This window comes from Pteropus alecto, unplaced genomic scaffold, assembly GCF_000325575.1.
Source record: "Pteropus alecto unplaced genomic scaffold, ASM32557v1 scaffold20, whole genome shotgun sequence".
NCBI classification, from domain to species: Eukaryota; Metazoa; Chordata; class Mammalia; order Chiroptera; family Pteropodidae; genus Pteropus; species Pteropus alecto.
Window position 1 is genome coordinate 15,598,659 of NW_006436298.1, and position 12,611 is coordinate 15,611,269.

General features: G+C 33.2%; 1 protein-coding gene and 1 pseudogene across 4 annotated transcripts in view; one reads left to right on the forward strand and one right to left on the reverse strand.

Moving 5' to 3' along the window:
• The window catches only part of XRCC4 (X-ray repair cross complementing 4), a 216,112-nt gene that overhangs the window by 144,463 nt on the left and 59,038 nt on the right, over positions 1 to 12,611 (forward strand). The gene's annotated exons all lie outside the window — the stretch shown is intronic.
• Positions 11,004 to 11,128, reverse strand: LOC112480937 (annotated as a pseudogene).

Consider the following 12,611-nt stretch of genomic DNA (forward strand, 5'->3'; position numbering starts at 1 on the left):
TGACTATGGCTTTTCCTCATTCATTCCTTCATTTATCATTCATTTAACAGATGCTTACATGCTGAGCGCGGGGATGCATTGCTGAGCAAACTGGACACGGTCCCAGATCTCATAAAGTTTAGTCTATATGAGAGAAGACACTTATCAATTATATCATTGCATAGATATATAATTGCAAGCTTTTGAAGGATTTCAGCGTTTAGGGGAAACATAGCGAGGGTATATCACTTGAGGTTGAAGAATCATCATTTGAACTCCAATCTGAGGGATAAAGAGGAGTAGGGAGCAGAGCGTTTAAGCAGAAGCAGCAGCCTGTGAGCATGAACCCTGGTTAAATGTGTGAGGGTGTTGGAAGTAGAGGGAGCCAGGAGGGGAGGAAGTGCCATGAGGCAGAGGGCTGCTCAGAGGCCAGCACAAGTTGGTTGTGTGGTTCTTGTTAAAAATTTAGCCTTTCCGTGTGTACATGATAGCATTTCTGTTTTGCACAGCACAGAGGATTTTCTTCTGAATTCCTTACCTTTTGAGGCTGTTTTTAAACTCTTGTTAAGAGTTATAAAAATATCAGGTTGACTAGAAAACTCTAGTATTTTGGTCATTATTGCATCTTTTTAGATATCATTTAAAATGATCTAAAGCAATTGTACTTAATTTTTTTTCCCTTCTTCTTTTTAACTCTACTTCCAAACTCCTTAATGTTGTTCAGTTTTGGATTCCCAGTAATAAAACTTTCATTCTTTTGAAACACAGGAAACTAGAAAATTGAAAACATACTGAAACTTACGTAGCGTGTTCACAGGGATAATAGCTTAAATTGGCATGTGCTAGCTGTCCCAAGGTACAGAATTGTACTGCCATTTTGCTTTTTTTTGGTAAATATAAATGCTTTCAGAAATATTTTTAGATCTTTGATGATTTCCCTCTTCCAGTACATCTCCGAAATCCTTGAATCTGGCATATATTAATAAATATTCATAAAAAATTTAGTGTGACTAATTCACACAATATGATTATGCTTGGGGAACACTCATCCTGTCCTGTCAACTAGTATCAACACTAAGAGTTATTATTCAACATAACCATATGCTGCACATTCCTTGCGATTTAGTATCTTGCATCACTTGAAATTGTGATTTGTAGAATTGCTCAGTATGACTTTTTAATTTCATATGTTAAACAAAATGAACCAGCTGACAAAGGCTATAGAAATTATGAAATTATTTTCATATTTATATAGTAAAATCCTGAATGTAAATAAGAACATTGTAAAATTACTGTCATAAATATACAAGGGCATTAGATCTAAATGAAATAGCACTACATTTGGACTTGATTAGGCACCTAGCTTAAACCTTTAATGAGGTCATGCTTTATCATGCAATGTAATAATCAAGGAAGGATTTTTCATTAAACCTTTTTAAAATTTAAGAGCTCTTATCAATTCTTTCAACATCCTAAAAAAGAAAATACAATAAAAATCTATTAAAAGCATTCTGTTGGTATGACATGAAGTCAGTTGTGGCCAGGTAGACTAGTTGGATTATTTTAACCAATTGATTAATTAATCCATTTATTATTTACTTATTTGGTTAATTTTAGCCAATGTGGTTAATTTGAGTCCTAGTAAAATTAGTAAACAGTTAATAAAATTAACCAACTAATAAAATGCTCATATTAAATGATTTAATTAATACTTCAATGCTTGTCACTTCTTTAGCCATTTCAGCCCATTTCAACCCACTTTGAAATCTGCTTTACCTTCTTCTGGCTGTTTTCTCATTTCTGTAGGTTCTCTTTCTTGAAAGCAAACAGTTTTAAGAGATACTGAAATTAGCATTTGAACAAAGGACCTGTAAAAGAAAACTTTGTCTCTGAATCAGGGCTCCAGACCCCATGAGAGGTGGCCTTGAGGAGAGCCAAACTCAAGTTGCATCCAAATAAGAATTATGCTGGAGGAGACCAAGACAAGGAGTTAAACAGGGATGTACCATACAGGACCAGAACTGAGATAGAAAGTTCTTACTGCGGATCAGAGACAACTCTTTCTTAATTCTGAGCTCCTCCTTAATTATAATTACTTAACTATGAAAAACATTAGTCACAGTGGTCAGGAGAAGAGCTAAACATATAGGTAGGAACAAAATGCCTCCAGCTCTGAGATTTGGATAGACAGAGGGAAGAAAGTCAAGTTGTTTATTGAAGTTAGATGATAATGAGATGATACCATTCACAGACTTTATTCTGTAGAACTATATAAAGGACATCTTAACAGGTACCCTACAAAAGGTTCCATATTCTAAATAAGTTTAGAAATAGCTTCCATACTTTCATGTGCTCCAATCCCCAAAACTTGGAGGTTTATATGTTAAAGCCTCTGAGAAACCCCTTAGTAAATAATTCATTTAATTTCGTTTAATGGCTTTTCTTTTTTTCTTTTTGTAATTTTTTAAAAAAATAAAACATTTTTTTATGGTGATATTGGTTAATGAAATCCAGTAAGTTTCAGGTGTATAATTCAACAGGAAGGCATATATATTGCATTGTGTGTTCACCACCCATAGATCATCCCATCTACCTCCCCTTTCCCCCTTCTTTCCCCCAACCTTCTGGTAACTACTAGTCTTTTGTCCATGTCCATGAATCTCTGTTTGTTTGTCCTGTTTGTTTGTTGCTTTTAGGTTTATATTCCACATATAAGTGATATCATGTGGTTTTCAACTTTTTCTGTCTGGCTTATTTCACTTAGCCTGGTTATCTTGAGGTCCATCTACATGGTTGCAAATGGCAGTATTTCATCTTCTTATGGCTGAGTAATATTCCATTGTATATACGTTCCACAGCTTCTTTAACCAGTCATCTATTATAGAACACTTTGGTTGCTTCCATGTCCTGGCTACCGTGAATAATGCTGCTATGAACATCAGTGTGCAAATATCTTTTTGGATATATGTTTTCAGTCTTTGAGGTAAATACCCAGTAGAGGGATTCTGGATCATATGGTAGATTAATTCATAGTTTTTTGAGTAACCTCCATACTGTTTTCCATAGTGGCTGTACCAATTCGCAGTTCCACCAGCTGTGTATGAGGGTTCCTTTTTCTCCACATCCTGTCTAACACTTGTTATTATTTGTCCTGCTGATTATAGCTATTCTAACAGGTGTGAGATGGTATCTCATTATGGTTTTGATTTGCATTTCCCTAATAGCTAGCGATGTGGAGCAACCTTTCATATGTTTGTTGGTCATTCATATGTCTTCTTGTGAGAAGTTTCTGTTCAGGTCCTCTGCCCATTTTTTGATTGGATCGTTTGGTTTTTTTTTGTTGTTATTGAGTTGTATGAGTTCTTTGTATACTCTGGATATTAGGCCCTTATCAGAGGCGTTGCTTGCAAATATCTTCTCCCATTAGGATGGTTGTTTCTTTACCTTGTTGACGGTTTCTTGTGCTGTGCAGAAGCTTTTTAGTTTGATGTAGTCTCATTAATTTATTTTTTGTTTTTACTTGCTTTTGAGGTCAAAATCATAAAATCCTCTTTAAGTCCAAGGTTCATGAGTTTAGTTCCTCTATTTTCTTCTATGCAATATATTGTTTCAGGTCTTATATTCAGGTCCTTAATACATTTTAATTTTGGTGTGTGGTGATAGATAACAGTCTAGTTTCATTCTTTTGCAGGTGGCTTTCTAGTTTTCCCAGCACCATTTGTTGAAGAGGCTTTCCTTTCTCCACTGTATGTTTTTGGCTCTTTTTTTGAAAATTATTTGCCCATGTAAACATGGATTTACTTCTGGAATCTCGATTCTGTTCCACTAGTCAGTGAGTCTGTTTTTCTGCCAGTACCATGCAGTTTTAATTATTGTCACTTTGTAGCATAATTTGAGATTGGGCAAAGTGATGCCTCCAGCCTTGTTCTTTTTTCTCAAGATGGTGATACGAGATCTTTTATGCTTCCACACAAATCTGATGATTTTTTTGTTCTATTTCTTAAAAAACTGCCAATGGGATTTTGATGGGGATTGCATTAAATCTGTATAATGCTTTAGGTAATAAGGTCATTTTAGCTATGTAAATTCTTTAATCACTTTTTCAAATGTTCTTACCTGTTGTCCTCATGCAATCTGCCTACCCTCTCCCAAAAAAAGGCTTAATAACATTCCAGAGATAACATTCAGCAAGGCTCTAGTTTGGGATATGAACTCTCAAAATTCTCAAACATCAGTAATTTAAAAATTACAAGAACCTCTCAACCATAATTATAGAGTATTAGGCATTAAATGTATCTCAAGAAAAAAAATTTGTTATGTATAGAAAACCTTCTCCCCCTTACCCCCAGTGCTACTATGTAGGAAACTTCCTGCTTAACCAACAAATGGTCCTGTTGAGAACCATTTTCTGAGAGAATTCTAGTGATTGGAACATATAGATGTATTCCTAAAAGGAGCAGTTCAACACTATCTCAGCTGCAGGATAAAAACATTAAAATAATTTGGGCCAAATAAACAAATAAATGCGTGTATATACTCCTTGAGTACTTTTATGTCGTCTGTTTCTGCAGGCTAGCAAATAAAAATATATAGGTTCACATATCTCATGCGAGACCCACAGATATGATTTAGTTTTCTATCTGTTGGATGTCTTCTGAAACAGAGTTCTAACATATTGTCCCAAACAACCTAAAAATATTATTAAATTGTAGCTCTTCACAGATGTTGCTCTTTGAACTATAGTCAAGAAGTTTTAACTGTATATTGCCACCTTAAGTAGTCCCATTAAGTAATTGTATAGCTGCAGTATTTTAGGTGAGTCAAAGGTGGCAAAACAGCATGCACACACACACGCCTTAGATTAAGTTTATGGTTTAATTAGCCAAATTTACACAATCTTATCATAGACACATAGCTACAAGGAGCAGGAAATGATGTAGTATATTCTTAGCACAGTATTTCCTCACTTCCTTGGAATGGGGATACGTATTAACACAGCTTCTACTGGTACAGTTTTTATAAGGTATGGTCTTCCTCGATGCAGAAAAGGCTCAATTTTTTTTTCTTTTTACACTAGAAGCTTACAGCATCATCCTGGAAGAAATTGCATAATAAATGTACTTTGTTTAGAGAAATAGTTACACACATCAGGCTCTCCTGCTTACTGAAGCACGGTTATGTCTATCAAAGCTTTTCAGGGTTCTGGAGCGCCCACTTTCCCACAGTTACTCCATTGTAGTCGAATGGAGGTTTAAGTAAAATATTTATTATTAATAAGATTCTTCTTAGGATGTAGTTTTGAAGAAAGTCATTTATTTGCTTTGTAGTATACTTCTTCCTGTGTTTCTATTATCAATGTTATAGAGAATAAAAAACAAACCCTAACAGTAGGAAAGGAAAAAGCCCAGTGTTTAATTAATTAATAATTAACTTAATTTTTAAGAGTAGTTTTAAGTTCAAAGCAAAATTGGACAGAAAGTACAAAGAGTTCCTTTACATCCCCAGTCCCCCCCTCCCCACACACACACACAACCTCCCCCATTATCAGCATTCCCCTCCAGAGTGGTACATTTGTTAACAATTGATAAACTTACATTGACACATCTTTATTACTCATGACTCATAGTTTACATTAGGGCTCACTCTTGGTGTTGTTCATTGTATGGGAACGTATATATATAATGACAAGTATACACCATTGTATTGTACGGATGGTCTCAGTACCCTAAAAGTTATCCATGTGTCACCAACTCATTCCTCCCTCCCCTTAACCTCTGGCAACCACTAATTTTTAACTATCTCAGTTTGCCTTTTCCAGAATGGAGTCATACAGTGGGTTTCTTTCACTTAACAATACACATTTAAGCTTCCTTCATATCTTTTCATGGCATGATAGATCATTTCTTTCTAGCACTGAATAATATTCTGTTGTCTGGATATACCACAATTTGTCCGCCTACCTACTGAAGGAATCCATTTATTTTTCAATAAAATGAGGTTTATTTTATTTGTTTTCTAATTATAAAAGCAACACATACTTATCTTTAAAAAATCGGAAAACACACAGAAACAAAATCACCTACCTGGGGACAGCCACCATTAACACCATGGTACCCTGCATATTGGTAGATCTCTTCATCTTCCTCTACACTTTATTTGCATAACAAGCCTCATACCATTTATGATTAGCCTACTATGTTAAAATTTAAATCTGTATTATAAATTTTCTACTTTAGTAGATATATCACGTCAACATTTTATATTTGTAGTATTCCATTGCATAAATGTACCATAATTTCTTTAACCAATTCCTGTACTGTACATTTAGGCCTTATCCACATTTTTATTACAAAGATTGTTGTATATATGTGTACATAAATTTGCACATATGACTATTATTTCCTTAGAACGAATTCCCAAAAGTAGAATGACTAGGTCAGAGGGCATATGTACTTGTTAGTCCTTTGTTGTTTTGCCAAAATTCCTCTGGAAGTCTGAAACAGTTTGTACTCCCATAGCAGTTTTTGCCTTATAGTCTATTGTTTTTCAATTTATTTTGATCATTGCCTGATCATTTTTCCTGATATTTATTGATTATTGGAATTTCATCTTTTGTTTATTATTTGTCCATAACCTCAGCTGATTTTCATTGGAGGTCCTTGTCTCCTGTTGTTTTATAAAAGCTCCTTATATCCAAAAATATCAATCTTTGTTTTTTCCTAGCTTGCCATTTGCCTTTTAATTTTTGTTAATGACATTTTGTATTGGCATAATTTATTGGTTGCTTAATCTATCGATAATAATAATATTTAACATTCATTGAACACTTATTCTCTCTTAGATACTGTGTGAAGCCCTGTATATGCATTATCTCATTTAACTATATCCATTTCATATATCAGGAAACTCAGACCTAGATAATAGAAAACTTGCTGATAACAAGTGCCACATCTTTGATTTTAAATCTAGGACATATTATTCCAAAGACCGTATGTATGAGCTACTTTATTATACTGCTTCAAAAATAACAATAATAACTAATATTTATTTGGTTACTGTGTCCTAGCTGCTGTGTTAGGTACTTAATTTCCATTAATTCATTTAATTTTCACCACTACTCTATGAAGTAGGACTCTCTATATTCATATTTATTAATAACTGAATAAAGATGAGTTTCAGTCAGGTTTGTCTATTGTTCAAAGTTTTTACAGTAACACAATAGAGATAGAACTGTAAGTTCTTTTAGTGCAAGGATTGGGTTAATAGTACCTCCTGCCTACCTTTCAACATGAATGTGAGGGTCAGAAGAATGAATGAAAGCACTATCTAAGTAGGACACTCTAGGAATATGATGTACTGTTATTTTTACAGCACTATTTTCTCTAGTGCTGATTTCAGCTAAATCTTGGAACTCTTTTCCTGGAAAGAAAACAGTGTTTATGAAATTTTCAACCTTGGAGTGTTTTCTTTCCTCGTAATTCTTATGGAAATGAGGACTGCCTTTTATGTGTTAACTCAGCAAATCACCTTTCTTCCATTTAGCAATCAGTAAGGTACTTTTGGAGAAAAAAAAATAACACTATTAGAAAACCAAGTTTTAAAAGCAATTGATTAATTTGATATATATTTATATTCCATCATATTTTATATTATTAATCATTGAAAATTTAATTTCCAACTCACTCAAATATTTACTTACTTTTTACTTATTATTAATCATTTGCATCTGCCAATTTAAAATATGGTAGTTGGCCATTCTCTTCTTTCAAAAAGAACCTGTTTTTATGCTTCTGAGTCTTTAAAATTTCTAACAATTTATTGCTCTCTTTCTAGTTTAAACCTCAACATATTTGTAATGTGTGTGTGTTTAATTTACATGGAAGATATAATTCGTCCAATTCAAATATCTAATTCTTGTAGATTTTTGAAACTGAACTTTAAACTTCTTTAGTGTCAAATTAGGGACATAAAATGTATGCGTAATTGCTATGTATTTACTTTGGTCATCATGAGCAAACCTCATTTTTTACACAACTTTAATTTTATCATAATGTTTATCTTAGTTGCAAAAGTAAACACAGTGGTGGTTTTTAAACAAGATAGGTTTTTATTAGCTTCACTCTATGTTTACCTAACTGTTCAGTCTGTGGCTCTCACTTTCCTTTCTGCATGTTTTGATTAATGGCCCCTGGACTTGTTCCAGAATATACTGATTATGGTCAGTGCACTTCAAAGATGATTTATTAATTGTGTTTGCAACTCAAATAATTAGGTAAAGATTGATCATATGCTTTATTATAGGTTTGCTAATAAAATCAGCAGTGACATTTTAAAATAAAATTTGCCTGAGCAGATTTTTTTTATCTGTACAGAAAGGACAAAATATTCATATTTTTAAAAAGTATATTCACTATTACCACAGCTTTACGGCCATTTAAAGCATGATTATTGAATGTATTAGAGGATTAGTCTTATAAGTATATGTGTTTTAAGTTCTATTTTAACATAATTTCAAAATAATTTGTTTCAAACGAGATTACATAGATGTTTAAATAAAGTATTTCCATGTTTATAACTCATCCTGGGAACAACCCTTACTATAATTTCCTCAGGCTATTACATGCTTTGGGGTTTCAAATTACTGACAGACTTGAATTTCTGTTTTGAAAATTTTTTTTAATAGATAGCTGTTATAATTTTTCTGTGTTTTAGGTAAAGAGAATTTATCATATTATTTAGTATATATTATGCTCCTATCATCTGAAAAAATTTCTTACCTAAAATTTCTCTGAATTTGGCTTGATAATAGTTATTTTTTTCAGGCATTTTAAGTACTCTATCAATATAGAATAATGTGCACATATTCATTATAACTGGTCAGAGGGGTTATTAATCAAAAGAAATGAATCTCTGCTCATAATCCGTAGTTCCATACTGAAAGAAAAATAGGTATTTTTTTATTATTTGGTAGACTTATTCAAAATTTACATTTTAACAGTGAAATTCTAGAATTTAAATTATCTACTATGGTATTCAACTAAATGTTAAATAGATATTTAGTTTGTATTAATACATGAAATGAAATGAAATATTTTACAGTAATAGAACTGAAGGCTATTTCATGTTCTAAGCTTCTATGAAAGTATAAACTAGTTATGTCAAAATAAGAAGATATAAACCCCGCAAGTAACTGAGATGTTGGCAGATGGAATCAAATAAATCAAATATGAGAATAAAAAATGAACAAAAGATCTAAATAAATTAATTAAAAACATAATTATCCATAAGTATTATTCAAGGATTTTGTTTGTTTTTGGTAAATCATTACTAAAGGATAAAAATACACAGACATGGTTTATTTAAACATCATTATTCAAAAGTATTTTCAGTAAAATTTTAGGACATAATCTTTGCTTAATTGAAAATCTTTTACAATAATTTTGTTTCTAAACAGTTCATACGTTATAATTTTTCTAGATCAAATTTATGCATGTTACTTTTAAAATGTCATTTTTTGTAATAAATGGAAATAAATGGTCAGTGTATTGAATGAAACAGTGTTGTTATTACCAGCATTATTGGGTGCTTTCTCCTACATACACCACTTCTAGAAACAGAATAAAGAGGTTGGCACAGGCCGTGCCTTCAACTTTGTATATTAAATAGAACAATGAAGAAAGATTAATATATAGTACTCATTTATTTTTTTCCTTTTTGAAGTTATATTTTCTGACAAACTATCTTTAATATGTGTACAGCTAAAATATGCTAAATTCCACAATAGATACAAGAACTATAACATTTTGGAGGAGGGAGAGTTGATGTTTTACTTGGAGGGCTATGGAATAAGGAGATGTGATAAGATCAGAGAAGACTCGCTAGATGGAGGCATTTTTTGAGTTTAGCTTTGTAGGGGAACGGAGGTTGCTAGAGACATAAACTGAAGAAAGATAATGCAGAGACTAGTAACTGAACGCAGTCTCCTGACTCCCCTTCTTTCTTTTAGTAATGGAATTCCTTCTGCCATCTCATGCATCCCCAAGTTTTAATAGGGCAAGTGGCAGTCACCCTAAGAGGCTACATTTCTCAGCTTCATTGGCAATGTGGTATGGCCATGTGGCAAAGTCCTTGCCAGTGGGATATGAATGGAAATGATATGTACAATTTGGGGATCTTGCCCAGAAAGTAATTGGGCATACATTCCCCTCTCTTTCTTCCTTCTTATCTTCTATCTGGCATTTAAGGAAAGCATCCTAGGAGATGGCAGAACAACAAAAGGGGAAAAGTCATAGTCCCTGGGAAATCTCATGGAACAGGGCAGCATATCCACCATAGACTACCCACCTAACTCTAGACTATTGTGTAAGAGAGAAGTAAATGCCTGGCTTGATTGATCCATTGTGCTTTTGGGTCTCTTTGTTAAGGAAGCGTGAGATACCCCCTCACTAAGAAAAAGGGCTTTTCCCTCAGGGTAACAGAGTGCATAAGTAAATGCACAGAAGAGAAGTCTGGAAGATAGGGACCAGTGACCATATTGTGAGATGCACAGAGATAGAGATGTGCATAAAGCTGGCAGGGTATATGGAACTCAGATCACAAAAGACTTAAATGCTGAGCTGATTTATTTGGAGTTCTTTCATGAATCCAACAAGGAACTGTTGAATGTTTTAAGCCAAAGAATGGCATAATGAACAGTGCTTTAGGAAGAATTCACTGCAAACCATATATTTCATGGAGGGAATGTTTGCAGATTGGCAGTGAAGATAGGATATTACAGTGGTCCATGAAGCGTTCTCTGAAGGACAGTGATTATAAGTGTGATTAGAAAGAAAAGGAAGAGATAAGTTGAGAAACACTTAAGGTTGCTATCCTCTTAGTACCAGACCTGGGAAGACTCATCAGTTATTGAAAGCTATTTATTAAACTTTTCTTTCTTTTTTTTTTTGAGGCAAGGCAACCCTTGGTTGACCTCACAGATTGCAAGGACCTTGTCAGCTTTCAATCCCTTATTTTTTTATTTTTTACACCTACAGCATCTGGTCTTCCTAGGTGGTCTCCCATTCAAGTGCTAACCAGGCCCGACCCTGCTTAGCTTCCAAGATCAGATGGGACTGGGATCGGGCTTGTTCAGGATAGCATGGCCGTAGACATGTTAAACTTTTCAAAGTAAGTCATCTGTGTTACTTTAGAAATCAGCTACCACAAAAGCTGGATACATAAAATTTGGTGGTTATGAGCACTGACTTTTCCAAAACTGGAAAAGTTTCCTTTCTTAGTTTGGCATATTTATATACTCAACTATCGAGGTATATATGATATTATACTATATTAATTTTATATTATTTTACGTCTTTTTATTTATTTTTTTAAACTTAATTGGTAAGCTATCTTCAAATCATGCTTCAAGAAAGATTGTCGCTCTGAAAGGTATACTATAGCCTCTGAAAACTTTCTTTTATGTAGGAGTTCTTGTTAGCTCCAACTACAAGAAATATTCCTTTTGTACATGTATTTTTATTTCAATCTGAAATTACAGGAATTCTGTTGCTTACAGATATATTATATTCTACTTATGGACTACAGAGAAAATCAATTTTTTCACTGTCATACTATGTTATGGATATAGTGCTGATTTTACAAAGTGTTTTGACTAGGGCCAAAATATATGGTTTTGTAGAAATTTCCAGACTTATATATCTGTATTTCAAGAAAACTATGAAAATAATATATTTTTTTTATTTAATGAGGATTTTTTTTTTTTTGGTTAAGCAATAAATGGCAGCATATAAAATATAGAAACTGTTAAACAGATTTACTCCGTTCTCAACCTACTATGTGTAAAAGTAAGACAAATGAAAATCACAGTATTCTTACTAAATAGTAAATGGTCTTTCAGGTCTGGAGGATGATTTTAGAGTCTTCCATATAAATTGTTAAGAACATATACTAACATCTAAGGGAGGAAAATAACCCAGCAAAGGAAAGAAAATTTAGCATTACAGATTATCATTAGATGTGGTTATAGGTCTCTCCCTTTTATCTCCCCCTTAATACAAAATGGAATGCCTACTATGTGCCAAGTACTGTGCTTGAGGGTGTAGCTACAGCACCAAACACTATAGACCAGGTACTTTTGCTTTGCGAGAATGTGATGTAGCTGCAGAAACAGATCAATAAATTACAGTGTGATAATGAGGCCACATGGTATAATAGTTCTAGGTGCATTTGGAATGCCGTACTAAAATGAATACTGGAGGTGGGCACAAATAACACAAAATGAAAATTATTACCTCTTTTTCATTAACCATGGATGGACACACAGATAAGTGACTGCAAATGAGAAAATATATTACATTTATAGAGTTCAAATATTAACCTCCAAAATTGAAATTCATTGCAAACTGACAGTTAAAAAAAGAAAATGTTTTACAACTAGCATGATACCTGGTAAATGGTACATATTGTATAATTATCAAGCAAATGAAGTAATAAATGGATCTTATCTATAATGAAGTAAAGGAAATATTAAGTGGATCTCACCCAGCTGAACCTTCCTCTTCTTTTTAAGTAGTACAGCCATCTACACAGTAACAAAAACCTGAAAGTAAGAGCCATCTTTTACTTTCTCTTTC